This window comes from Nycticebus coucang, chromosome 18, assembly GCF_027406575.1.
Source record: "Nycticebus coucang isolate mNycCou1 chromosome 18, mNycCou1.pri, whole genome shotgun sequence".
Taxonomy (NCBI): Eukaryota; Metazoa; Chordata; class Mammalia; order Primates; family Lorisidae; genus Nycticebus; species Nycticebus coucang.
In genome coordinates this window covers 23991900-24017229 of record NC_069797.1, presented here as the reverse complement: position 1 = coordinate 24017229, position 25330 = coordinate 23991900, and the positions used below count along the sequence as shown (strand labels likewise).

The following is a 25330-nucleotide window of genomic DNA, read 5'->3' as shown; positions in this document are numbered from 1 at the left end:
TGCAAACCGGAAAGGCCTTACCTGTGAACTGTTTCGGTGTTCTTGGACTTGGCACTCAGTTGAACTGCCTTGCAGAGAGCTTGAGCAGAAGTGTGGAGAACTTTGGGCATTGTCTGGGGCCCCAGACTAAGCCACTGAGCTGGGCGCAGGAAGCCATTGTGAAAGAACTGCCCCAGCAACTCTGCCCTCAGGGTCTCAGAGCAAGGATTGGGTGGGTCAAACTAACCTACTGACTGAGCAGCCTAAAGGTGGGGACTGAGCTGCCTTACAGCCTGAATCCTTAGGGGCAGAGTGAGACGGGTTTGGCACACTGGAGCCTTGGGCTGTTGCCCTGGGTAGAGTGCTGTGACGTCACAGCTCATAGCAACCTCAAACTCCTGGGCTTGGAGCCGCCCAGACCTCCATGAGAGCTGTGCAGCGACCCCCAACCGGTGACCCGCACCCACCGGGCCTCCACATTCCCTGACCAGGAACTGTGGGAGCCATGCAACCCTGCATCCTCCCTCCTGTGTCCTCCTAGCTTCCACACTAGCCCGTTCATCTGGACAGGGACTCTGGTAGCTGCGTGCCCTTTGGAGCCCTCCCTGCCTCTGCACAGAGCTCTTCTCCTGGCCAGAGACTGCTGGAGCCTTGGGCTCTCTGTGCCAAAGTCACTGGGCGCCTGGCACTCCCAGAACCGTGCGCACCACCCCCAGCCCTGTTGCTGGATCCGGGTGTGTCACAAACCGGAGCTGCTTCCACAACCAGAACTCCCTAGCTAGAGCGGCCCCACAGGAACTACACAGGGTCACTCCCTACAAAGATCCAGCAACAATAGAGTGATCTCGCTGGGGTCTAATCTTGGAGAGACACCTCCCCAACTCTGAGGACAGCCAGAGGCAATGGTGAAAAACAATCATGAGGCGAAAACAGAAAAACTCTGGCAATATGAATAATCAGAGTAGATCAACTCCCCCAAGGATCAATGGGGCAGAAACAGCACAAGACCCCATGACAAACAAATAACTGAGATGTCAGAAATTGAATTCAGGATCTGGATAGCAAATAAGATCAAATTAGAATTCCAAAAGTTATCTCAAGAATTCAACAGATTCAAAGACCAAATGACAAAAGATTTCGACACATTGAGACAAGAAGTTGCATCCCTCAAAGATCTGAGAAACACAGTAGAATCCCTCAGTAAAAGAATGGAGCAAGCAGAAGAAAGGATTTCTGACATTGAAAACAAAGCTTTTGAATGCTCCCAAACCATCAAAGAAGAAGATAAACGGAGAGCAAAAACAGACCACTCTCTCAGAGAGCTCTCGGATAATTTGAAGAAAACCAATATTCGTCTTATAGGGATCCCCGAAAGTGACGAAGTGGCTTCACAAGGCACAGAGTCTCTTCTCCATGAGATTATGAAGGAGAACTTTCCAGACATGCCAAGAGATTCTGAAATTCAGATAGCAGGCAGTTTCAGAACTCCAGCACGACTCAACCAAAATAAGACATCCCCCAGACACATCATAATCAATTTCACTAAAGTTAATATGAAGGAGAAAATTCTGAAAGCTGCCAGATGAAAGAAAACCATTACCTACAAGGGGAAGAATATCAGAATAACTGCAGATCTCTCTGATGAAACCTTTCAAGCTAGAAGAGGATGGTCATTGACTTTTAATCTCCTAAAACAAAATAACTTTCAACCCAGGATCCTGTACCCAGCTAAACTGAGTTTCATTTATGACAGAGAAATTAAATACTTTAACAACATTCACAAGTTGAAGACATTTGCCACAACTAAACCAGCTCTCCAGGACATTCTTAGACCTATCCTCCATAAAGACCAGCATAATTCTCCACAACAAAAGTAAACTGCCCAGAAAATTTTGATCAAATTCCAACTTCCACAGTCGCAAAAGGATTAAAAATGTCCACCGGTCTCTCAAAAGGCTTATCAATACTCTCAATTAATGTGAATGGTTTAAATTGTCCTCTAAAGAGGCATAGGTTGGCAGACTGTATACAAAAACTCAAGCCAGATATCTGCTGCATCCAAGAATCTCATCTTACATTAAAAGACAGATATAGACTCAAGGTGAAGGGATGGTCATCTATATTCCAGTCAAATGGAAAGCAGAAAAAAGCAGGCGTTGCAATCTTGTTCACAGACGCAATAGGCTTTAAAACAACCAAAATAATTAAGGATAAGGATGGACACTTCATATTTGTTAAAGGTAATACTCAATATGATGAGATCTCAATTATTAATATTTATGCACCAACCACAACGCATCTCAATTTATAAGAGAAACTCTAACAGACATGAGCAACTCGATTTCCTCCACTTCCATAGTAGTTGGAGATTTTAACACCCCTTTAGTGGTCCTGGATAGATCCTCCAAAGAGAAGCTAAGCAACGAAATTTTAGATTTAAAGTCAACCATTCAACATCTGGACTTAACAGACATCTACAGAACATTTCATCCCAACAAAACTGAATACACATTCTTCTCATCAGCCCACGGAACATACTCCAAAATCGACCACATCCTAGGCCACAAATCTAACCTCAGCAAATTTAAAAAAATAGAAATGATTCCTTGCATCTTCTCAGACCATCATGGAATAAAAGTTGAACTAAATAACAACAGGAACCTGCATACCCATACAAAAACATGGAAGCTAAACAACCTTATGCTGAAGGATAAATGGGTTATACAAGGATACATGAGATTAAGAAGGAAATCACCATATTTTTGGAACAAAACAACAATCAAGACACAAATTACCAGAACCTCTGGGATACTGCAAAGGCAGTCCTAAGAGGGAAATTTATAGCACTGCAAGCCTTCCTCAAGAAAATGGAAAGAATGGAAGAAAAAGTACCCAATGTACTCAGCCCTACTATGAAACTAATTTGGGGCTCTCACATGAAAGCTATAACCCAGTTACAACCTAACAATAGGGGGAAGTGGGAAAGGGAGGGGTGGGTGGGTAGAGGGAGGGGGATCGGTGGGATCACACCTGTGGTGCATCTTACAGGGGTATTTGCGAAACTTGGTAAATGTAGAATGTAAATGTTTTGGTACAGTAACTGAGATAACGCCGGAAAGGCTATGTTAACCATTGTGATAAAAATGTGTCAAATGGTCTATGAAGCGAGTGTATGATGCCCCATGATCATATCAATGTATACAGTTATGATTTAATAAAAAAAAAGAAAACGGAAAGAGAAGAAGTCAATAACTTAATGGAATATCTCAAGCAACTGGTAAAAGAAGAACACTTCAACCCCAAGCGCAGCAGAAGAAAAGAAATAACCAAAATCAGAGCAGAATTAAATGAAATTGAAAACAAAAGAATTATACAACAGATCAATAAATCCAAAAGCTGGTTTTTTGAAAAGATCAATAAAATAGATAAACCGACCAGGTGGAGCAAGATGGCAGCCGAGTAACAGCTTCCTTGCATCTGGGCACTGTGAGTCTGGGGATATAGGACTCCAGGCATCTCTGGCTGGTGGGATCTGCCTATCATCACCCCTGAGAGGATACAGGGAGTCAGCGAGAGACTTCTGGACCCCAAGAGGAGGACTAAAACAGTGGAAAACCGGCAAGTGGTCGTGTGTGTTCAATCCGTCTAAACCCGCCCGCAACTGTAAGTTCAGTAGCAGCAAGACTGCAAACCAGAAAGGCCTTACCTGTGAACTGTTTTGGTGTCTTTGCACTTGGCACTCAGCTGAACTGACTTGGGGAGAGCCAGAGCGGGAGTGCGGAGAACTTTGGCCTTTGTCTAGGGCCCCAGTCTGAGCCGCTGAACCAGACAGAGCTAATAGTGTTTGGCTCTGGGTCACAGGCAGACATTGTGAGCGATCTGCCCCAGCAAGCTCCGCCCTCAGGGTCACAGAGCTGGAATTGGGTGGGAGCTGGTAACCCAGCGACCAAGTAGCCTAAGGGCGGGGTCTGAGCCGCCTTGAAGCCCTAACCCTCGGGGGCAGAGGGAGACCAGTTTTGACACACAGGGTAAGTGGATAGCCACTCCAGCAGTGATTCCAGCGACAAGCACTTCCCTGAGAAAGCTTCTGCTCAGTAAGTGAACAAGTTCAAAGTGCCTTTTAAGTGGGCTGAAGAGAGATTTAGGGTGTCTACCTGCTGGGGTTTGAGAAACTAGCAGCCTCTAGTCGTATCAGAACTGTGATTAACATCTCATACCCCAGAAGACCATGTGTTGCCCAGACAATATTCAATAACATATACATACTGCTTTGTTTTTGGTTGTGTTTTTTTTTTTTGGGGGGGGGGTGTTTGGTTGTTTTTTTTGTTTATTTTGATGTTGTGGATTGTTGTTTTGTTTTTTAATTTCAACCTTTTCCATACAGATCCTTTTTCTTTCTCAATTTTTCTAGTTTAATTATAATTTCCCATTGCTGCCTATTTCAATAATTAGAACTTCATTTTTGTTAGTGTTTCTACCGCTATTGTTTGGTTTTTCCAGCCAATTTTATCCCGTCAAGTTTTCTGTTTGCTTGTTTTGGTTTGATTTATAGCATTTTTGTCTTTTCTCTCTACTTGGTGGAGGTGGGGTACTGTGTCTGATCAGGTTAGCAAAGAGCTGCTGACCTCAAGGGAACCACCCAACTGGGCACCCCCAGAAGGTTTTTTTTTTTTTTTAAGGTTGTATCAAAGTACCCTACTGTACATCTATATTGCTCTGTCTCCCTCTTTCTGTGCCTCTCTTCTTTTTGTCAATATTCCTTTTAACCACCCCCTCTCCTTTCCTATTTTTCTTTTTTCTTCCTTATCACTCGGTCCTCCATTCTTTCATCCCTTTTTTGCTCTTAAACCTTCTCACCCTTCTGGTCCTGTAACCCTTAGTCCACAGGCACGAGAACTTAAAGAGCAAGAGGAAGTGAAAGAAAAATTAGGGCAAGGAAACAGATAAAAGAAATCACCCATGAGGAAGAATCAGCAGAAAACTCCAGGCAACATGAAGAACCAGTCCAGAACAACCCCGCCAAGGGACCATGAGGTAGCTACTGCAGAGGATTCCACCTATACAGAAATGTTAGGAATGACAGAAAGGGAATTTAGAATACACATGTTGAAAACAATGAAAGAAATGATGGAAACAATGAAGGAAACTGCTAATAAAGTGGAAAATAACCAAAAGGAAATTCAAAAACAGAATCAAATCAGAGATGAACGATATGAAGAATATAAAAAGGATATAGCAGAGCTGAAAGAAATGAAACAGTCAATCAGGGAACTTAAAGATGCAATGGAAAGTATCAGCAACAGGTTAGACCATGCAGAAGAAAGAATTTCAGAGGTAGAAGACAAAGTTTTTGAGATAACTCAGATAGTAAAAGAGACAGAAAAGAAGAGAGAGAAAGCAGAACGTTCACTGTCAGAATTATGGGACTTTATGAAGCGTTCAAACATACGAGTTATAGGAATTCCAGAAGGGGAAGAAGAATGCCCCAGAGGAATGGAAGCCATACTAGAGAATATTATAAAAGAAAATTTCCCAAATATCACCAAAGATTCTGACACACTGCATTCAGAGGGCTATCGGACCCCAGGTCGCCTCAACTCTAACCGAGCTTCTCCAAGACACATTGTGATGAACCTGTCCAAAGTCAAGACAAAAGAAAAGATTCTGCAAGCTGCCAGGAGTAAGTGCCAGTTGACCTACAGTGGCAAATCCATCAGAGTGACCGCAGACTTCTCCAATGAAACTTTCCAAACAAGAAGACAATGGTCATCTACCTTTAATCTACTTAAACAGAACAATTTCCAGCCCAGAATTCTGTACCTGCTAAGCTAAGCTTCAAAATTGATGGAGAAATCAAATCATTTACGGATATACAAACATTGAGGAAATTCGCCACAACAAGACCAGCTCTACAGGAAATACTTCAACCTGTTCTGCACACTGACCACCACAATGGATCAGCAGCAAAGTAAGAACTCAGAAATTAAAGGACAGAACCGAACCTCCACACTGATGCAAAAGATAAAACTAAGCAATGGACTCTCACCAAATAAGACGAATAGAATACTACCACACTTATCAATTATCTCAATAAATGTTAATGGCTTGAATTCCCCACTGAAGAGACATAGATTGGTTGACTGGATTAAAAAACACAAGCCATCCATTTGCTGTCTGCAAGAAACACACCTGGCTTCAAAAGACAAATTAAAGCTCCGAGTCAAGGGTTGGAAGACAATTTTTCAGGCAAATGGAATTCAGAAGAAAAGAGGAGTTGCAATCTTATTTTCAGATACATGTGGATTTAAAGCAACTAAAGTCAAAAAAGACAAAGATGGTCACTTTATATTGGTCAAGGGAAAAATACAACAAGAAGACATTTCAATACTAAATATCTATGCACCCAATTTAAATGCTCCCAGATTCTTGAAACAGACCTTACTCAGTCTGAGCAATATGATATCTGATAATACCATAATAACAGGGGACCTTAACACTCCTCTTACAGAGCTGGACAGATCCTCTAAACAGAAATTAAACAAGGATATAAGAGACTTAAATGAGACCCTAGAACAACTGTGCTTGATAGACGCATATAGAACACTGCATCCCAAAGATAAAGAATATACATTCTTCTCATCACCCCATGGAACATTCTCCAAAATTGATCATATCCTGGGACACAAAACAAATATCAACAGAATCAAAACAACTGAAATTTTACCTTGTATCTTCTCAGACCATAAGGCATCAAAGGTGGAACTCAACTCTAACAAAAATGCTCGACCCCACCCAAAGGCATGGAAACTAAACAATCTTCTGTTGAATAACAGATGGGTGAAGGAAGAAATAAAAGAGGAAATCATTAACATCCTTGAGCATAACAACGATGAAGACACAAGCTACCAAAACCTGTGGGATACTGCAAAAGCAGTTTTGAGAGGAAAATTCATCACTTTAGATGCCTACATTCAAAAAACAGAAAGAGAGCACATCAACAATCTCACAAGAGATCTTATGGAATTGGAAAAAGAAGAACAATCTAAGCCTAAACTCAGTAGAAGAAAAGAAATATCCAAAATCAAATCAGAGATCAATGAAATTGAAAACAAAAGAATCATTCAGAAAATTAATGAAACAAGGAGTTGGTTTTTTGAAAAAATAAATAAAATAGATGAACCATTGGCCAGACTAACGAGGAATAGAAAAGTAAAATCTCTAGTAACCTCAATCAGAAATGATAAAGGGGAAATAACAACTGATCCAACAGAGATACAAGAGATCATCTCTGAATACTACCAGAAACTCTATGCCCAGAAATTTGACAATGTGAAAGAAATGGATCAATATTTGGAATCACGCCCTCTCCCTAGACTCAGCCAGGAAGAAATAGAGCTCCTGAACAGACCAATTTCAAGCACTGAGATCAAAGAAACAATAAAAAAGCTTCCAACCAAAAAATGCCCTGGTCCAGATGGCTTCACACCAGAATTCTATCAAACCTTCAAGGAAGAGCTTATTCCTGTACTGCAGAAATTATTCCAAAAAATTGAGGAAGAAGGAATCTTCCCTAACACATTCTATGAAGCAAACATCACCCTGATACCAAAACCAGGAAAAGACCCAAACAAAAAGGAGAATTTCAGACCAATCTCACTCATGAACATAGACGCAAAAATTCTCAACAAAATCCTAGACAAGAGATTATAGCTTATCATCAAAAAAGTCATTCATCATGATCAAGTAGGCTTCATCCCAGGAATGCAAGGCTGGTTTAACATACGCAAGTCTATAAACGTTATCCACCATATTAACAGAGGCAAAAATAAAGATCACATGATCCTCCCAATAGATGCAGAAAAAGCATTTGATAAAATCCAGCATCCTTTTCTAATTAGAACACTGAAGAGTATAGGCATAGGTGGCACATTTCTAAAACTGATTGAAGCTATCTATGACAAACCCACAGCCAATATTTTACTGAATGGAGTAAAACTCAAAGCTTTTGCTCTTAGAACTGGAACCAGACAAGGTTGTCCTCTGTCACCTTTACTATTCAACATAGTGCTGGAAGTTCTAGCCAATACAATTAGGCAAGACAAGGAAATAAAGGGAATCCAAATGGGAGCAGAGGAGGTCAAACTCTCCCTCTTTGCTGACGACATGATCTTATACTTAGAGAACCCCAAAGACTCAACCACAAGACTCCTAGAAGTCATCAAAAAATACAGTAATGTTTCAGGATATAAAATCAAAGTCCACAAGTCAGTAGCCTTTGTGTACACCAATAACAGTCAAGATGAGAAGCTAATTAAGGACACAACTCCCTTCACCATAGTCTCAAAGAAAATGAAATACCTACGAATATACCTAACGAAGGAGGTGAAGGACCTCTATAAAGAAAACTATGAAATCCTCAGAAAGGTAATAGCAGAGGATATTAACAAATGGAAGAACATACCATGCTCATGGATGGGAAGAATCAACATTTTTAAAATGTCTATACGTCCTAAAGCAATCTACCTATTCAATGCCATTCCTATCAAAATACCAACATCGTACTTTCAAGATTTGGAAAAAATGATTCTGCGTTTTGTATGGAACCGGAAAAAACCCCGTATAGCTAAGGCAGTTCTCTGTAACAAAAATAAAGCTGGGGGCATCAGCATACCAGATTTTTTTTTTTTTTTTAATTTGGCCGGGGTTGGGTTTGAACCCGCAACCTCCGGCATATGGAACCGGCACCCTACCCGCTGAGCCACAGGCACTGCCCAAGCATACCAGATTTTAGTCTGTACTACAAAGCCATAGTGCTCAAGACAGGATGGCACTGGCACAAAAACAGAGACATAGACACTTGGAATCAAATTGAAAACCAAGAAATGAAACTAACATTTTACAACCACCTAATCTTTGATAAACCAAACAAGAACATACCTTGGGGGAAAGACTCCCTATTCAATAAATGGTGTTGGGAGAACTGGATGTCTACATGTAAAAGACTGAAACTGGACCCACACCTTTCCCCACTCACAAAAATTGATTCAAGATGGATAAAGGACTTAAACTTAAGGCATGAAACAATAAAAATCCTCCAAGAAAGCATAGGAAAAACACTGGAAGATATTGGCCTGGGGAAAGACTTCATGAAGAAGACTGCCATGGCAATTGCAACAACAACAAAAATAAACAAATGGGACTTCATTAAACTGAAAAGCTTCTGTACAGCTAAGGAGACAATAACCAAAGCAAAGAGACAACCTACACAATGGGAAAGGATATTTGCATATTTTCAATCAGACAAAAGCTTGATAACTAGGATCTATAGAGAACTCAAATTAATCCACATGAAAAAAGCCAACAATCCCTTTTATCAATGGGCAAGAGACATGAATAGAACTTTCTCTAAAGACGACAGACGAATGGCTAACAAACACATGAAAAAATGTTCATCATCTCTATATATTAGAGAAATGCAAATCAAAACAACCCTGAGATATCATCTAACCCCAGTGAGAATGGCCCAAATCACAAAATCTCAAAACTGCAGATGCTGGCGTGGATGTGGAGAGAAGGGAACACTTTTACACTGCTGGTGGGACTGCAAACTAGTACAACCTTTCTGGAAGGAAGTATGGAGAAACCTCAAAGCACTCAAGCTAGACCTCCCATTTGATCCTGCAATCCCATTACTGGGCATCTACCCAGAAGGAAAGAAATCCTTTTATCATAAGGACACTTGTACTAGACTGTTTATTGCAGCTCAATTTACAATTGCCAAAATGTGGAAACAGCTTAAATGCCCACCAACTCAGGAATGGATTAACAAGCTGTGGTATATGTATACCATGGAATACTATTCAGCCATTAAAAAAATGGAGACTTTACATCCTTCGTATTAACCTGGATGGACGTGGAAGACATTATTCTTAGTAAAGCATCACAAGAATGGAGAAGCATGAATCCTATGTACTCAATTTTGATATGAGGACAATTATTGACAATTATGGTTATGGGGGGGAATAGAAAGAGGGAAGGAGGGAGGTGGGTGGGGCCTTGGTGTGTGTCACACATTATGGGGGCAAGACATGATTGCAAGAGGGACTTTATCTAACAATTGCAATCAGTGTAACCTGGCTTATTGTACCCTCAATGAATCCCCAACAATAAAAAAAAAATAAAATAAAAATAAAATAAAATAAAATAGATAAACCTTTGGCCAACCTAACCAGGAAAAAAAGAGTAAAATCTCTAATTTCATCAATCAGAAATGGTAATGATGAAATAACAACAGACCCCTCCTAAATTCAAAAAATCCTTAACGAATACTACAAGAAACTCTACTCTCACAAATATGAAAATCTGAAAGAAATCTACCAATACCTGGAAGCACGCCACCTACCAAGACTTAGCCAGAACGAAGTGGAAATGTGGAACAGGCCTATATCAAGTTCTGAAATAGCATCAACTATACAAAATCTCCCTAAAAAGAAAATCCTGGGACCAGATGGCTTTACGTCAGAATTCTACCAAACATTTAAAGAACTAGTACCTATACTACTAAACCTCTTCCAAAATATAGAAAAGAAGGAATATTACCCAGCACATTCTATGAAGCAAACATCACCTTGATCCCCAAACCAGGGAAAGACCCAACAAGAAAAGAAAATTATAGACCGATATCACTAATGAATATTGATGCTAAAATACTCAATAAGATCCTAACAAACAGAATCCAACAACACATCAAAAAAATTATACACCATGACCAAGTCAGATTTATCCCAGGGTCTAAAGGCTGGTTCAATATACGTAAATCTATAAATATAATTCAACACATAAACAAACTTAAAAATAAAGACCATATGATTCTTTCAATTGATGCAGAAAAAGCTTTTGATAATATCCAGCATCCCTTCATGATCAGAGCACTTAAGAAAATTGGTATAGAAGGGACATTTCTTAAACTAATAGAGGCCATCTACAGCAAACCCACAGCCAATATCATATTGAACAGAGTTAAATTGGAATCATTTCCACTTAGATCAGGAACCAGGCAAGGTTGCCCATTGCTCTTTAACATTGTAATGGAAGTTTTAGCCATTGCAATTAGGGAAGAAAAGGCAATCAAGGGTATCCACATAGGGTCAGAAGAGATCAAACTTTCACTCTTCACAGATGATATGATCGTATATCTGGAAAACACTAGGGATTCTATTACAAAACTTTTAGAAGTGATCAAGGAATATAGCAATATCTCAGGCTACAAAATCAAAACTCATAAATCTGTAGCCTTTATATATACCAACAATAACCAAGCCAAACAAACAGTCAAGGACCTCTATTCCTTTCACAGTAGTGCCAAAGGAGATGAAATATTTGGGAGTGTACCTAACAAAGGACGTGAAAGATCTCTACAAAGAGAACTATGAAACTCTAAGAAAAGAAATAGCCGAAGATGTTAACAGATGGAAAAACATACCATGCTCATGGCTGGGAAGAATCAACATTGTTAAATTTTCCATACTGCCCAAAGCAATATATAATTTTAATGCAATTCCTATTAAAGCTCCATTGTCATACTTTGAAGATCTTGAAAAAATAATACTTCATTTTATATGGAATCAGAAAAAACCTCGAATAGCCAAAACATTACTGAGCAATAAAAACAAAGCAGGAGGGTGCTCGCTTCGGCAGCACATATACTAAAATTGGAACGATACAGAGAAGATTAGCATGGCCTCTGCGCAAGGATGATACGCAAATTCGTGAAGCATTCCATATTTTTATTAAACACTGCTAAAATGAAAAAAAAAAAAAAAAACAAAGCAGGAGGAATCACGCTACCAGACCTGAGACTGTACTATAAATCCATAGTGATCAAAACAGCATGGTACTGGCACAAAAGCAGAGAAGTAGATGTCTGGAACAGAATAGAGAACCAAGAGATGGATCCAGCTACTTACCGTTATTTGATCTTTGACAAGCCAATTAAAAACATTCAGTGGGGAAAAGATTCCCTATTTAACAAATGGTGCTGGGTGAACTGGCTGGCAACCTGTAGAAGATTGAAACTGGACCCACACCTTTCACCATTAACTAAGATAGACTCTCATTGGATAAAAGATTTAAACTTAAGACATGAAACTATAAAAATACTTCAAGAAAGTGCAGGGAAAACTCTTAAGGAATCGGCCTGGGTGAATATTTTATGAGGAGGACTCCCCAGGCAATTGAAGCAGTATCAAAAATACACTATTGGGACCTGATCAAACTAAAAAGCTTCTGCACAGCCAAGAACATAGTGAGTAAAGCAAGCAGACAGCCCTCAGAATGGGAGAAAATATTTGCAGGTTATACCTCCGAGAAAGGTCTAATAACCAGAATCCACAGAGAACTCAAACGTATTAGCAAGAAAAGAACACATGATCCCATCTCAGGGTGGGTAAGGGACTTGAAGAGAAACTTCTCTAAAGAAGACTGATGCAAGATCTACAAACACATGAAAAAAAGCTCATCATCCTTAATCATCAGAGAAATGCAAATCAAAACTACTCTGAGATATCACCTAACCCCAGTAAGAGTAGGCCACATAACAAAATCCCAAAACCAGAAATGTTGGCGTGGATGTGGAGGAAAGGGCACACTTCTACACTGCTGGTGGGAATGCACACTAATACGTTCCTTCTGGAGGGATGTTTGGAGAACACTTAGAGACCTAAAAATAGACCTGCCATTCGATCCTATAATTCCTGTACAAGGTTTATCCCCAGAAGACCAAAAGTCACAATATAACAAAGACATCTGTACCAGAATGTTTATTGCAGCCCAATTCATAATTGCTAAGTCCTGGAAGAAGCCCAAGTGCCCATCGACCCACGAATGGACTAGCAAATTGTGGTACATGTATACCATGGAATACTATGCAGCCTTAAAGAAAGATGGGAGACTTTACCTCTTTCATGTTTACATGGATGGAGCTGGAACATATTCTTCTTAGCAAAGTATCTCAGGAATGGAAGAAAAAGTATCCAATATACTCAGCCCTACTATGAAGCTAAATTATAGCTTTCACATGAAGACTATAACCCAACTATAGCACAAGACTATGGGGAAAGGGCCAGGGAAGGGGAAGGGAGCAGGGAGGTTCTGGTGGAGGGAGGGTAATGGGTGGGGCCACATCTATGGTGCATCTTAGAATGGGTACAGGCAATTGCACTAATGTACACAGCTATGTTAACAATAAAAAAAAAAGAATTAAGAGTTTGTGCAGGAGATGGTGAGCTGTTTCTGCCACCCCTATGCTATTGAGCTTTGTCTTAACCTTGCAGAGCTTTTCTTGGTCTTTCAATAAACTCTGAGCGTCTTAATGGAGTGTGTGTTCTCTTCTTTTTCATCCTGGTTGTCCCGTCTTTTCATGAGAACTGAACAAGATTCTGTCTCAGAAAAAAAGAAGAAAAAGGAATTAAAATATTGCTTATCCCAGACCTGGAAGTTGCCCTCAGTTTGGGCAGGTCCTACAACCTGGTTAACATACTTTGGTAAATCCTTCAGTGATACAGTTCCTTGTATATTTCTAAATATGTTTATTTCACCTTTACTCTTGAGTGGAAGGATCCTAAGTTCTAAAACACAGAATCTAAATTTATTTATTTATTGATTTGAGACAGAGTCTTACTCTGTCATCCTGGGTAGAGTGCCATGACCTGATAGCTCATAGCAACCTCAAACTCTTGGGCTTGAGCAATCCTCTTGCATCAGCCTCCTGAGTAACTGAGACTATCGGCATGCACCACTATGCCCAGCTAGTTTTTTTCTATTTTTAGTAGAGATGAAATCTCTCTCTTGCTCAGGCTTGTCTTGAATTCCCGAACTCAAGCGATCCACCCTCCTCAGCCTTCCAGGGTTCTAGGATTACAGGTGTGAGCAACCGCACGCAGCCTCTGAATTTTTTTAAATGTGTTCATTCATTCACTTTTAAAGAATCTACTCCACTGTCTTGCAGCCTTTGTAGCTAATGAAAAGACAGATGTCTGCTCAATCTGATTCTCTTCTCTTCTGTTGTAGATCAGCTGTTTTTTATTCTTGGAACGCCATTGGGATTTTCTTGGCCTTGATCCTTGGTGTTGTGAAATCCCACCACCGTGTGTCCAATGGTCTTTTCATGTTCATCTTAATTTGGCACTTAGTGGACACTTTCTTTCTGTGGACTCATATTTTTCTATTCTGGAGCTTTTTATGCCTATCCTCGTTTTGAACACTGTCCTCTCTCCATTCTGTTTTTTGAGGGACAGTTACTCCTACTACTCTGTTCCAGTAGTTGTTCTCTCCTTCCTCTTAGAAACAGAATACTGATTTTAGCAGGACACACTACCACAATGAATGCCTACTTTGTGGCCATGTGTTTAAATCCTAGACAATGAAATCTAAGCAGAAGTGTTTGGTAGAAGTCTGGGAACCCTGCTTAAAGAGATTTGAGTTAGCTGGTAAAGTCTGTCTTTTCATGTTTCCCTGCCTGCGACTAAGATGTAATGGTTGGAGCTCCAACAGCCATTTTTAACCATTAGGTGAGCTTGAAGATCCCATGTGCTAGAAGGCAAAGCAGGAATAAAAGAATCAGGGTCTTTGATGGTGCTTGTAGAGCCATCAAGTGAGCTCTGAACTTCCTTTCTTTGTATTTTCCTTTAATAGATAAGTGATCCTGTTTCTTATTCATCCACTGCTTTTTTGTAGCCTACTATTTCTAAGTAATCTTTAATAACCCTTTAGAATCCTTCTTGTAAGTATAGTTGGTCTTTATAATGAAGTAATAGAGAAATTATTAACTCATAGGTCTTCAATACGGATTAAAATCAATCTCGAGCTCTCTCTCTCTCCTTCTCTTTCTCTTGCTAGATGACACTCTGTGAATTTCTGTTTTCACAAACCACGGAGGAGCCCTGCAGATAACAAGGAAATGCAGATTTCGTTTATACCAGACATATTGACTAATTTTGTTGTTTAGAATTTGTTCTTGGCTAGTGCCTGTAGCACCCTGGTTACGGTGCCATACGCATACACCCAAGTTGATGGGTTTGAACCTGGCCCAGGTCAGCTAAACAACAGCCCAAGAGTTTGAGTTTGCTGTGAACTGTGCAGCTGTGATGCCACGGCACTCTACAGAGGGCGACATAGTGAGCCTCTGTCAAAAAAAAAAAAAAGATGGTGGAATTTGTTCCTGTAGCCTTAAATGGTTCCTGAAAAGCTTCCAGACAGACAACAGGGGGACTTGCCCCAAATCATATCTCAGGACAGAATCAACAACAGGATTGGAAACACCTGTGAAAAGTCTGTCTCCAACAGCAAAGACAGCTGCTTATTATCCTGCCAGAGAAAAAGTGGATGGACCAGTTTTCACAACACCCTGTGAATTTGACTGCAATTACCTTTTTTTTTTTTTTTTTTCCTCTTTGCTCTCCTTAAATACAGCCAGCCACCTGAGCTCAGGGCCAGGACTCTTCTGTTCTTTCTTTGGGAATCACACCCTCCCCCTGCTCTCTTGCCCCACTCTCTTTCCTTCTCTTGTTTCCTCTCTTCTAAGAAAGTATAATAAAGTCTATACTTTTATATCCTGGTTGTGTTTTAGCGAAACTTTTTTCTTATACCACACAGAGCACCCACCTTCTGAGCTTTTTACCCTAACACTTCTGATGTTTCTATTATAGAAATGTTAGGAATAATCCTAAATTCATCCAATGAATATCAATTTTTTTCTACTTCTCCTTTTAACTTCTCTTGGTCATTTAGTGCTACATCTAGTTTACTAATTTACACTTTAACAGTGGCCAATCTACTCCTCAGCTTTCTATTTTTTAAGTTTCAATAGTGTTTTTTTTTTTTTTAATTTCCAAGATTATCAAGCTGATTTTTTTTTTATCGTGGTAAAATACACACAGCGTAAAATTTATCTTAGCCTTTTCTTTCTTTCTTTCTTTCTTTTTTTTTTTTTTTTTTTTTTTTGCAGTTTTTGGCCGGGGCCAGGTTCAAACCAGCCACCTCTGGTATATGGGGCCAGGGCCCTAGTCCTTGAGCCACAAGCACCGCCCCTGTTTTATCCATTTCTAAGTGTACAGCTCAGGGGCATTAAGTATATTCACATTGCCGTGCAACCATCACCACCGTCCCTCTCCAGAGCTTCTTCATCCTTACAGACTGAAACTGCACCCTTGAAGCACTAGCTCCCCATTTCCCACTCCCTCCAGCCTCAAGAAACCACCATTCTACTTCTGTCTGTGAATCTGACCACTCTGGGTACAGAGAAGGAATTACACAGTCCTAATGACTGACGTATTCTACAGAGCATAATGTCTTCAACTTCCTGCGTATGGCAGGAGTGTCCTCCTTTTTAAGGCTGAATCATCCATCGTGTGGATATATCTGCTCCTCTCTCAATGGATACTTGCACCATTTCTATCTTTTTGCTGTTGAGACTGACGCTGATAGGCCCATGGGTATATCGGGTTGATTCTCAGGGTGGCAATATCTTCTCACTCCTTTCTGAGACTACTACTAATAATTAAATGTATTTAAAGTCTCCTTCCACGTGCTTTTTTTAACTTTGCTCTCTGATATAAATTCGTTTGTTGACTTTGGGGTCTTTCTATGGTGTCCCTCACATGTTGTTGGATTCTGGAATTTCACAAAGCTCCTCTTGGTAAAATTCCCTGGGTGCCATGGTGGAGAAGTTACACTGAGGTACAATAGTCTGCACACAGGAAAGGACAGAATGTGCTGCCCAGGCCGACACCTCAGCAGAGACCTGTTGTGGGAGGGGGGAGGGCACGCAGCTGTCTGGTTTTGCTGGGTGTCATCAGCCACCCTGGGCTGGGTGGGCTCTGACTCTCTGACCCAAACAGCTGCTCCCTCTTGAAATGACACTCTCCTTGTTAGTTACCTGACCAAGGTGCCACCCCTCCCATCCATCACCCCACTGGGGGCTCTGAGGCCTCTTCTCATCACGATCTCCAGTCTTGCCCTCCCCTTACACCCATTCCCATCTTTTGCAGCCCTCCCCTCCTACAGATGATTTTCGACTGCGGTTCCCTCGCTCAATCTAAGGGCTTTCTCATAATTTCTGTCCATCAACAGCACCTCTTCTTTCTTCCCAGCATAGTTATGGGAACTTCTTACGATAATTATTTCCATCACTTCTCAGAAGTTAGAGCAGGAGGGGAAGGCTGCTGCGAGTATGTCACCTGCCCTCTTGAACTGGCTATCTAGTTACTTTTCAAAGTTTCTTATTATCAAATCATGAGCTCAAATCAACAGCCTTTTACTTTAGGGAAGATCATAAAACAGAGCATGGGTAGGATTGAGACATTCATGCATTTGTCTGTGTTAAGCAAACAAGAATCTTTTGGTGGCCAAATATTTTGACAAAACCTTTGCAATTTTCTTCTTGTGCTCTCCCTAAGCAATAGCTTTTTTTTTTTTGCTTTTTTTTTTTTAGTTAATGAAAATTTATTTTAGTAAGTGAAGAACTTCACATTAGCTAGTTACATCAGAAAGTCCAAATAATTTGCATTTTATTTTATTTTTTATTTTTTTATTGTTAAATCATAGCTGTGTACATTTGTGCAATCAAGAGGTACAATGTGCTGGTTTCATATACAAACTGAAATATTCTCATCAAACTGTTCAACGTAGCCTTCATGGCATTTTCTTAGTTATTGTACGTAGACATTTGTATTCTGCATTTAGTAGGTTTCGCCTGTACCCATTCTAAGTCCACAAAGTCTGCAGACAATGGTTGCTTTAAAAATATGAATATTCCTTTGAGTAATATGGGTTTATCCTGACCCATCCCCCAGGGGCAAGCAGGCTGCTTTTCGTGTACTGATGCAGCTGGAAGGAGAAATTTTTCTTCGCTCAGCAACTAGTACAAGAATTGCTAGTATATCCAGGAACCACACCTTGGTGGGGACAAGTCCTTGGTAATTCCACGTGGGATCGAAGCTGAGACCCTGGAGGTGGGGACAGAAGGTGAGTAGTACATAGAAGGAAAATCTTTGCCTCTATTGTTTTTCGTTCAGTGATGGGGGGGGTCCCATGAATTAAACTGACTAAAGACCCTAGTAAGGGAAAAGAGTTTATTCATGTATGTGATGTGCCTCGCAGCCTGAGTGTTCAGTAATGATCAACTCAAAGGGCCAGTTAGAATCTGGGCCTTGCATACCTCGCTAGAATAAGGGGGATAAAAGGCTCCTATGGAAGAAGATATAGGTTTCTTTAGGAAAAACAATTTTTTTAAAGAAGGAAACAAACAGAGATAAAAATGTTTGTGACCATGTTTGTCCATACAGATATGAGTGATCTTTCCACCTTTTACAAAGCCATAAAACTCCCAGAGAGGAGATTTATGGGAGCCCCATTTATTAGAAGTTGCTGCTTTGAGTCAGACAAGAGAAGCTCTGAAGAAGGCATTTTTTGGGTTTTTGGGTTGAATCTCAAATGTCTTCAACTTAAAATAATCTTCACATCACCTCTGGGGTTCTGAGTGGGGCCTCCCTGAGATGCTGTGGAGGGAGCCGTTGTTCCTGAGAAAGAGAGGAAGGCGGGAAGGACAGAAGGATGGTATAAAACTCTGGGGAGCCAGGAGAAGTTCCTCAGAACTTGAGTAAGTCCACAATACTCTAGAACAGCGGTTCTCAAGCTGTGGGTTGCGACCCACAGGAACTGTATTAAAGGGCCTCAGCATTAGGAAGGTCGAGAACCACTGCTCTAGAATTATCCATTGGGAGTGACTTTTAGTGGAAACCACTGCAAAGCCTGGGTTTTACATCTAAGATGACAGGAGGCTGCACTCTCAGATGCTGACAAGAGACGACCATGAGGAATTGGGCCATTGGAGATCCTTCCCCATCATGGGGAAAACCCTTAGCTTTCACAGGCTGTGAATTAAGAGGGTTGAACCACTTCCTTCCAATGTCCCAGTCTTCCCAGGAACCTACTCTTCAAGGCAACCATCCTGATTCCAAATACCTTTTAAATGACCTGGAAAGGCATATTCCACATCTAACCCATATGTGCCAGGCTGATGATCTAACTCTTCTTGGTCCTAATTAGGACAAAACCCCTGGTCAGACCAAGTTTCAATTTGGAAAGATGAAAAGAGTTCTGGAGATGGATGGTGGTGCATCAGATTCTCAGACAGCGTTTTCGAGGTATAATTGACATATAACAAACTGCACATAGTTTGAAACATATTATTTGACATAGGTATGTACAGTCTACACCTAGAAAATGATCACCACAATCAAGATTCAAACAAATCCATCAGCCCCCAGAATGCCCTCATTCCTTTTGGTAATTTCTCCCTTTTCATTGTGTGCTTTCCCTGCCCTTGGGTGGTTTTCTCACATGAAGGCCCTGAGAAGTTCTCTGCTGAATTCTTGAGTGGGGCCCTATAAAGGCCTCCAGAGTGCTCTCTGCTGCTGTGTCCCCTCCAGTTCTGCCTTGGTCACCCCAACTCTTAAGTCCATCTTTTCTTTTTTTTTTTTTTGTAGAGACAAAGTATCACTTTATGGCCCTTGGTAGAGTGCCGTGGCCACACACAGCTCACAGCAACCTCCAACTCCTGGGCTTAAGCGATTCTCTTGCCTCAGCCTCCCGAGTAGCTGGGACTACAGGCGCCCGCCACAATGCCCGGCTATTTTTTGGTTGCAGTTTGGCAGGGGCCGGGTTTGAACCCGCCACCCTCAGTATATGGGGCTGGCGCCCTACTGACTGAGCCACAGGCGCAGCCCAAGTCCATCTTTTCAATTGAGAAAACCTCCTGGGCTCTGCCTGATAGAATCAGGTGTATCTGCCCAAATAAACTTGCCCCGCCCTGCAGGGTCAGGTTCATAGCCTGCCCAGGAAGGGTCCCTCCCAGGAAATAGGAATGCCACCAATTGCTGCCTTCCCTGACCCTTTAAATCCCCCTCTGCCATAACCCATGTGTTATGGGAATTCCTTTCTTGATTTCACCCCACCTGCATCCAGGTGCAAATAAAGACCACATGATTTCTACAGAATGGGGATTCTGTTTTCCTTCGTTTCATGCCTGGGAATAATACTTCTTTCTTGGGTCCAGAACCTTTCACTGTCTTGGTGCTGTGAACTGAATGTTTTGTCCCCTAAAATTCAGGTGTCAACCCCCCGACCCCCAAGGTGATGGTATGAAGACTTCTGGTAGTGATATGAGGTGGAGCCCTCGAGATGGGATCAGTCCCATGTAAGAGCAGACCTGAGAGCCCTTGTTCCCTCTCCCTGCTCCCTGAGGACACAGTGAGAATTCAAACTTCTGAAAACCGGGAAGGGGCCCTCACCAGAACGTGACCTTGCTAACACTCTGATCTCAGACTTCCAGCCTGCAAAACTGAAGAAATAAATTTGCATCATTCAAGTCACCGGTCTACAGCATTCTATGACAGCAGCCCAAACAAAGGCACTTGGTTCCCCCTCCTTGTTCTGCAACCTGGAAATCCAAGTTTCCATTCATATAGATGGAATTAAAAGTGGGGCAATTCCACAATATGTACATATTTGAAAACATGGCATTGTATACCATAAATATGTACAAAAAATTTAAAAGGAAAAAGAGAAAATACTGAAGAAAGACAAGAGGTGGAGAGGGAAGTGAGGGAGGAGCTCCATGGTATCAGGAGATGATGCTAGACAGATGCACTTGTCACTTCCTGTGCTTCACACGCCAAGCTGCTACCTAGGTTCTGTTACCTGCATCTCACCTACAAGGAAGAGGAGATGCAGAGTAATTAAGGAATTTGCCCAAGGTGGCAGCACATTCTGGGTTCAGATCCCACACCCCTTGCAAACCCCAGTCTAGCTACAGTAGGAGGGACAGTACAGTGAGACCAAGGGTGGGCGACCGTCTGGGAGGGGGCCTGAGCCCCAAACCAAGGCAGCATGCGGGTGGAGAAAGGGCGATGCCTGGAGGGAAGATAGGGAGTGATCACCAAGTTGTTATTTGTGAGAGTGAGAGAGAAAAGGGAGTTGAAAAGAAAGGCTCCCAGATGGTGCCAGTCACCGAAGTGGGCAGCAGGGGAGGAGGCAGGAAAAGGTGATGGGGGTGTGCTGGCTTCACATCCCCAGGGTCATCTGGAAAGAGGTGTCCAGGAGGTGATCAGGCTTAGGGGAAGGGCTCAGGTGGGATAGTGTGCCATCTACGCCCAGCTGCTAGTAGTTGCCATGGGATAGATTAGGCCTCTTAGGAAGATCTGGACAAGATGATTAGCTCTGGCTAAGGAACCAGGGACAGAAGTCAGAATTAGGGTTTGGGCCTCAGAACGAGCCATCCTCTCTTTCTTATGCCTAAGCACAGGAACTCCTAAGAACAACTTACAACTAAGAACAACTTACAACATGCACGTTGGACCAGTCCATCATGCTCTGAGGCTGGATATGCCCCACACCACCCAAGAGCAGCAAAGTAAGATGAAAAGAGTCAGACTTGAGAGTCAGACAGACCTGAGTGTGAATCATGGTTCCACTGTGTACCAGTTGTGCGACCTTGGGTAGATCATTTAATTTCTCTAAGCTTTCATTTGCTAAATTTAAAACATGAAGGTAAGGATGCCTACATTGTGGCACGTTTGTGAAGATTTAATGAAAAAAACATACAGAAAGCACCACACAGACAATGTAGCCAATATTCAGGAACTTATAGCTCCTCCGGCCACCACCACTTCCTCTTCAGAGCCCATCTGATGTCACTTAGGCCTTGCAATATTTCTCTGTAGACCTCCCCTAATTCCTCCATTTGTGCTGATGGGAAGCAGGAAGGCTACAGACCACAGCTCTGAGTTCTAGCACAAATTCTGACACTTGCTGGCTACATGATTCCAAGCAAGTCACTCGACCTGTGTGAGCCTTAATTTCCTCTCCTGTAAATGGGAGTATTAACCTCATAGAACTGTTCTAGGAATCAAATGAGATCTCGGACGTTAAGCACAGAGTCTGGCATACAGCAGGTGTTCAATAAATTTTAGTTCCTATTACCTTTGGCTTTCTTTCTATTCTTTGTCCCACTGAGACAAAGTCAGCAGTTATCCCCCACCCCACCTTCCAATCTTAAAGTCCAAAGCACGATCCATCTCCTTCTAATGGAATGATCATAGTCTGCCTCCTGTGACCTTTGTTTCTGAGAAAATCCTGTCTGCCCTCTAGACAGGGAGCTTTCTGGGGGGTGGGGAGGTGGGCAGAGACCTACTTGTATCTTCCCAGGACCGCCAGGTTCACATTCGGTACATCGTAAATGTGCACTGAATAAGGTATCAGTGAATGACACTGCAGATACATCAGCTGTGGGTGAAAGAAAATTAATTTGCAGATGGAATTATTACACTGTGTACCCAATCTTGCAAAACAATGAGGCATCGCTTGTAGGAGTTTCAGACACTTTTTCAGAAATTTAATTGCTAGTTAATTTTCCTGCAAAACACAATAACCTCTATAAGCTAAACCTGAAAACCTCATTAGGCTCTGCCTGGAAGTACAGCGGTTTCTCTGGGTTAGAAACCCGGGGATGCCAGTGTCCATAATGGGCACTGTCTTTGTGAATGTGCGGGGTGTCTTCACTCTGCCTCCTCCCCTCCTCATCGGGAGGGTGCGGCTCCCACCTTTGACTGTAACAGTGAGGGTGGCCTAAACTGAACCATCCACAGTCTCTCTCTCTCTGTTCTCTTGTGATCAGGGCTTAGTCTGTGACCAGGATGAAGGCTCAGTCTGTGACTGGGAAAGGACTCAGGCTGTAACTACAATAAGGGCTCGATCTGTCACCATGATCAGGAAACAGTCAGAGGCCAGGATCCACGCATAGCTGCAGCTATGATCGCTCTCTCTCTCTCTCTCACACACACACACACACACACACACACACACACACACACACAGAGTTACAACTGAAATTAGAGATGGGCCAAAGGAACAGATATGACACAGACAGCAGAGCTGTCTGCTGTACTGCTCAAGAAATAATTATTGAATTGAATTTAATAAATGTCAGGTGAATCCTCAGAGTTCCAAAGTGAGGCAGGACATGGGTAGAAGAGAAGGAATGGGAAGGAGGATGTGTCTTGTCATCCCTGGTGAGTAAGGGCCCAGCTCTCAGGTGCACCAGATAGAGTTAAATCTTGCCCTGACCCATTTAAGAAGCTCCTGGCTGGGAAGTTAGAATCGTCACCTTCAGCTGCATGGTAACCCACATAGAGATCAGAGAGCCCCAGACAGCCTGCCTGGAGACGTGTGCCCTCTGGTCACATTCTGTCAGCTCCAGTAACTGTCACCTGCTTGGGTATCATGCTAAGTGGGTCAACATTTGCCCGCCACTCTGCTGATTAATGGTGTGTAAAGTGGCTATCTCATGGTGGCTGGGGCACTGTGACTCAACCTTGGAAAATGCCACTGCACCAGCAATGAGCTCACCCCATGAGCAGCAGTGAAGCTCAGAGAGTGTTAAATCTCCGTGGCTACTTTCTTGGGTGCCCGTGAAGTCTTTACATGACCCTTGCTAAGTCTCCCTTCTCTGCTTCCTCCAGTGTCCCACACGAAGGACACTTTTGAAATGAGGGATGAGACGGATGAAGCTAGATACAAAATTAATCAAATATGACGGAAGAATTGGTGTGGAATGCAATCCCGTCAGCATATTATTCACCTCCTCAGAGTGCAGTTCTTTGTTTACTCTGCAGCATTTGTGAAGGACTCAGGCAAGGAGCAATATCAGGGATTATTTTTCAACATGAGAACTATTGACAAATAAAAAAATCACCAGGGAGGGTAGGTTTAATATTGAAATGCATTGAGATTCTGATATGTTGATTTTTCTTGTTTTGATTTAGTTATACGCAGTATCTAAAGACTTCAAAGAACTTGATTGGGGTGTGTTAGGGCAGAAGCCATTCATGTATTTGTGCATTCATTCATTCATTCATTTCATGTGATTTGATAAGCATCCACTCTGTGCCTGACCCTGGACTAGACACAGGAGCAAGCCAGCCCCAATGGTGGTAGTTGCCCCAGTAGAAGCAGCATTTGCTATTATTGCTGTCATCAGCTAGCATTAATTGAAGATTCACCATGTGCCACGTTGGGCTAAGTCCTTTGTAAGCGTCATCTTATTGAATTCTCACATAACCTATTAAGTAGCTACTATTCATGGTCCAGATGAAGAAAGTGAGTCATGAAGCAAAGAAGTTAACTTGCCCAAAGTCAAGCAAGTGGGAAATCATGGCACACGATCATTCAGATCTTCCGTCACCAAAATGTGAATTTTGAAGAGAGTGACTAACAGATTCAAAAATAGATTAGGATTGAGTGGCACCTGTGGCTCAGTGAGTAAGGCGCCAGCCCCATAAACCAAGGGTGGTGGGTTCAAACCCGGCCCCGGCCAAAGTGCAACAACAACAAAAAAATAGCTGGGTGTTGTGGCAGGTGCCTGTAGTCCCAGCTACTCAGGAGGCTGAGGCCAGAGAATCGCCTAACCCCAGGAGTTGGCGGTTGCTGTGAGCTGTGTGACGCCACAGCACTCTACCAAGGGCAATAAAGTGAAACTGTCTTTACAAAAAAAAAAAAAAAAAAAGGTTGGGATTTATGTATCCCCAGGCTGTGCTTGCACGAGACCAACCCTGATACTGCCCTGGTCCTTTCTGACCCCAACCCTGGATCGTCAGCCTTCTCTTCAATCCTTCAATAGCTCTCACCTGTGTCAGAGGGTTTCCTGTTGCTTACATTAACCAGAATCATCTTCTGTCGATTACACCCAAAGAACCCTAACTGGTGCATGTAGCGAACTCCCCATGACAGGAGCGTCAGAGGGTAGAAGCTGCACAAACATGTGCAGCTTTGTGATGGGCTACAAAGAAGGGATTCCCATGTGAAATGGTGTGACATCACACTCTCCAAAGACGGCTGCAAAAATGTCTGCTATCCCACCCGCTCTTCTATCTAGACCTTGTTACTCTCCCACTGAGTGGTGGGGTCAATATCCTTTTCTTTTGAACCTGGACAGACCCTTGTGGCTGCCTTGGCCAATGGAGCATGGCAGAAGTAACACTATGTGACCCCCAAGACTTCATCAGAGTGCCACACACCAGCCCAAACCAGCCCATGCAGAGAGACCACATGCAGAAGCCAAATAGAGGTGCTCTGCCCAACAACCCTGCTGACAACCAACTCCAGATACCATGTCATGTCAACTTCCAGATATAAGTGAAGACATCTCTAAGCAATGCCAGCCAAAAGTCACCAAGTGACACACCCACCACCACAACCAGCCTTTAAAATCTTCCCAGTTAAAGCTCCAGACATTATA

General features: G+C 42.2%; 1 non-coding gene across 1 annotated transcript; it reads left to right on the top strand.

Annotated features, from left to right (window-relative positions):
• The first annotated feature begins 11660 nt into the window (after window positions 1-11660).
• LOC128571318 (U6 spliceosomal RNA) lies at window positions 11661-11767 on the top strand. The gene has a single exon (XR_008375750.1). It is a non-coding gene; the product is annotated as a U6 spliceosomal RNA (small nuclear RNA).
• The last annotated feature ends 13563 nt before the right edge of the window (window positions 11768-25330 follow it).